Source organism: Elephantulus edwardii, unplaced genomic scaffold, assembly GCF_000299155.1.
Source record: "Elephantulus edwardii isolate Elephantulus edwardi_28Jun2011 unplaced genomic scaffold, EleEdw1.0 scaffold00023, whole genome shotgun sequence".
NCBI classification, from domain to species: Eukaryota; Metazoa; Chordata; class Mammalia; order Macroscelidea; family Macroscelididae; genus Elephantulus; species Elephantulus edwardii.
Window position 1 is genome coordinate 9091152 of NW_006399773.1, and position 4365 is coordinate 9095516.

The following is a 4365-nucleotide window of genomic DNA, read 5'->3' on the forward strand; positions in this document are numbered from 1 at the left end:
TTCTGGCTACACATATGTATTTATTCTTTTGGCACTCCATGGTATATTCTTTTCCAGTATCACTACTTACAGGCATAAATTATTCGGTCCTTTTTTTTTCATTCTATGGCTCTCAGATGCATAGTGAATGATTGAAAAGATCATGGCCTTAATTAGGCACTGATTATTCCTCAGACTGATATCATTGCCCATCAATAATTTGGAAGAGTCCCTGACTTCAGACTTTCCCAATGCAAAATATTTCCTGATCTCTTATCAATGAGTACTAAGGGTATCAATTGTAAATCCAAGTAAGATGAGGTCATAGCAGTTTCCTTCTGTTCTCCACTTATCATGATGTTGCCTATCAGTCCAGTGGTAAGAATTTTCGTTTTCTTGGCATTGAGATGCAATCCATATTGAAGGTTGTGTTCTTTGATCTTCTGCTGCAATGTGCTTTACCTTCACTCTTAACAAGCAAGGCTGTGTTGTTTGTATATAATGTAGGTTATTTATGAGTCTTCTTCTAATCTTTATCGTGCATTATTCTTCATAGAATTCAGACTACGGTAGTTATTTACTCAATGATTTCTCATCACACAATCAAATGTTGTAAAATATTTGGTCTTTGAATATGGTTACAGTGATATCCCTGAGTGTCATGAATAAGTCCTGAGTGACCTGAGAAGTGCTGGGCTATTTATCCAGAGAAGAAAGACCTAGTCATATGCCTCAGCAAGGTGATGACTTCGCAAACAGCCTTCTATCTACATTGGGGTACCTTGAGTAAGAATTACTGAATAGAAAACAATAATAATGATGCCATTTAAATTAAGTCATTTTTCAAATTACTTGTTTTCCACTTGATGGAACATGACTTTTAAAAGATTTGGTTTTGTATAAACAGTAAAATGGTTTTTGTATCATTAAAAATTCTGCTGAGATTATAAAAATTTTGAACCACTGAGAACTATATAGTTTAATTAATTCTAAACTATAAAGAAAATTCAAAGTGGAATTAGTTAAGGCAGTAACACATAGATAGGGCACCAATATATTAAAATCCATAATTAAGTTTTTCCTTGTCTCTGAATATATATTTTAGAGAAGTGGATATGACCATTAATTAATTGAAAATGTAACTGAAAATACAGATATAAGTATTCCTTCTTCTTGTTGTTGTGTGCCATTGAGTCACTCATAGTGACCCCATGTACAACAGCTCTAAAACCTACTCTCTCCTAAGCCAATCTTATTGTCTCTGACAAACCTACTCCCATCACCCCAATACTGAATCAATCAATCTTATGGAGGGTATTCATCTCTTGCCCTCTCTCTACACTTTCCCAAGCATGATGTCCCTCTCCAAGGACTGGTACCTCATTGCAACATGTGCAAAGTGTATCAGATGAAACGTCAGAATTGTTGTCTCCAATGAGCAGCCGGATCTCATCCTCTTTAGGACAAGCTTGTTTGTTCTCCTTGCAGTCTGTGATATATTCTTCTGGAGCACCACAGCTCAAAGGCATCGATTCTACTTTCGTCCATAGTCATTGTCAAGCTTTCCTATGCATAGCAAGGAATTGCAAACCCCATGACCTGTATTAGGTTCACTTTAGTCTCCAGACTGACATCATTGCTCTTTAGTATGGAATTAGTCTTTTAATATCCTGGCTGCTGGTATCAATAGTGTTGATTGTGGAGCCAAGTAAACTAAAGCTGTTAACAATCTCAATCTCTTCACCATCTATCATGATGCTGCCAATTGGCCCAGTGTTGAGAATCTTTGTTTTCTTGATGTTGAGCTTCAATCCATATTGAAGGCTGCAGTCCTTGACCGTCTGGAGCAAGCACTTCAGGTCCTCCTCTGTTTCAGCAAGCAGGGTTGTGTCATCTGCAAAATGCAGACCGTTGCTAAGTTTGCCTTCAATCCTGATGCCACATTTCTCCTCATAGATAATCTGTTCTGCATGTAAATTGAAAAGGTTTGGAGATAGGACACATCCTGGCATACATTCTTCTCAATTTTGAGCCATGCAATGTTTCCTTGCTCCGATCTGACGACTGCCTCCTGGTCCAAGTATAGGTTATGCATAATCAAAATCAAGTGTTCTGAGATTCTCATTCTTCTTTGAGTCAGCCAGTTTATCGTGATCTGCACAATCAAATGCCTTTGCATAGTCAATGAAAAGCAGGTAGGTATTCCTCTGGTACTCTCTGCTTTCAGCCAAGATCCATCTGACATTATCTGTAACATCCCTAGTACCACAGACTCTTCTAAACCCAGCCTGCACTTCAAACACTTCTCTTTAAATGTGCTGTTCCAATTGTTTTTGGAAAATCTTCAGAATCTTGCTTGCATGTGATATCAATGATATTATTATATGATAGTTTCATCACTCTATTGGGACACCTTTCTTTATAATGGGAACAAATATAGATCTCTTTCAGTCAGTTGGCCAGGTGATTGTCCTCCAGATTTCTTGGCACAACTTGGGGAGCACATCTAGGGTATCATCTCTTTGTTGAAATATGTCAATTGGTATGCCATCAATTCCTGGGGCCTCGTTTTTTGCCAATTCTTTCAGAGAAGCTTGAACTTCTTCCTTCATCACCACAGGCTCGTTTCATGAAATTCTTCTGTGTCAGCCAATTCCTCTTGGTACAATGACTCTATATACTCTTTCCATCTTCTTTTAATACTTCCTGGACCATATTCTGCCCAAAGCATCCTTAAGTATTGCAACTCAGGCCTGAATTAGTTCTTCAGTTCCTTGAGCTTAAGAAATGCTGAGCTGGTTCAGCCCCTTTGATGTTCTGACTCTAGCTCTTTGTACAATTTATTGTAATTCTTTACTTTGTCTTTCCACACTGCCCTTTGGCATCTTTTGCTCAACTTTTTAATATCTTGATTTCTTCTGTTTGTTTTGCCTTCTTGGAACTCTAGTGCAATATTCAGAGTTTCTTCTGACATCCATTTTGGCCTTTTCTTCTACCTCTTTCTTTGCAATGACCCTTTGCATTCTTCTTGGATGATATTCTTGATATACTCCCAATGCTTATCTGGTCTTTGCTCACTAGTGTTCAAGGCCTCAAGTCTGTTCCTGAGATGGTTTTGAAAATCAGGCAGAATAGACTCAAGATAAAAATTTGGTTTCCGTGGATTTGCCTTAATTTTCCTCAGTTTTACCTTGAACTTGCATATGAGCAGTTGGTGGTCTTTTCCACAACCAGAACCAGACCTATTGTTCACAGCTAATATTGAGCTTCTCCAGCAATTTTTTCACAGATGTAATCAATCTGATTCTTATGCATGCCATCAGATGAAATTCATGTCTATAGCCTGTGTTTATGTTTCTTATAAAAAATATTTGCAATGAATTAGTCATTGTGCAAATTTTTATCATTCCATGTCTAGCTTCATTTCTGTCACCAAGTCCATGTTTTCCAACTACTGATCCTTCTCTGTTCCCAACTTTTGCATTCCAGTCACCCATTATTATTAAGACATCTTGATTGCATGGTTGATCAATCTCTGACTTCAAAAGTTGGTAGAAATCTTCTATTTTCTCCTCTTTGGCTCTAGTTGCTGGTGCATATATTTGAATGATGATGGTATTCACTGGACTTCCTTGTGTGTGTATGGGTATTATCCTATCACTCACAACATTGTATTTCAAGACAGATCCAGAAAGGACTTTTTTTAACTATGAAAGCAACCACAGTTTTCCTCACCTTTTCTTCTCCAAAATAGTAGATCTTATAATCATCTGACTCAAAGTGTCCCATGCCAGTCCATCTTATGTTGTCAATACCTAGAAATGTCCATATTTATATGTTCCATTTCTTTCTTAACAATATCCAATTTTCCTACATTCATAGTTCTCACATTCTATGCTCTAAAAACTATTTTCTGTTTATAGCTGTTCTTTCTCCTAGGTGCTTCCATACCTGAAGGTTCAGCCTTAGTTTTCATATCTGTTAATCAAAGTGTGCTCTGTTGTACATAGGGTTTTTGAACGCTTGCTCTTTCAGTAGTGTATGGACAAGAAGCTTAGAAAGATTGAGATATAAACCATCACATCAAGGGCTGGATAAAGAAGATAGGTTTTGAATGGAGTAGGTGGGAATAGAAGTGAATGCTGGTGGAGCAGGGAAAGGGGTGGGTCAAGACACATGTGTCAAGGACAAGGACAATACAGAAGTATTCCTTTGTGTAGTATAATGTATTATTCTTTACGTACAAGGAGATACTTTAAAAAGGACTTTGGAAATAAGAAATAATTATAGTAAAAACAAACCTTCAGCTTGACTATTAAATATCAGAGGACAACATATTATAATTTATTAATTTATGAACAAGTAAAATTAACTATAGGATATAGT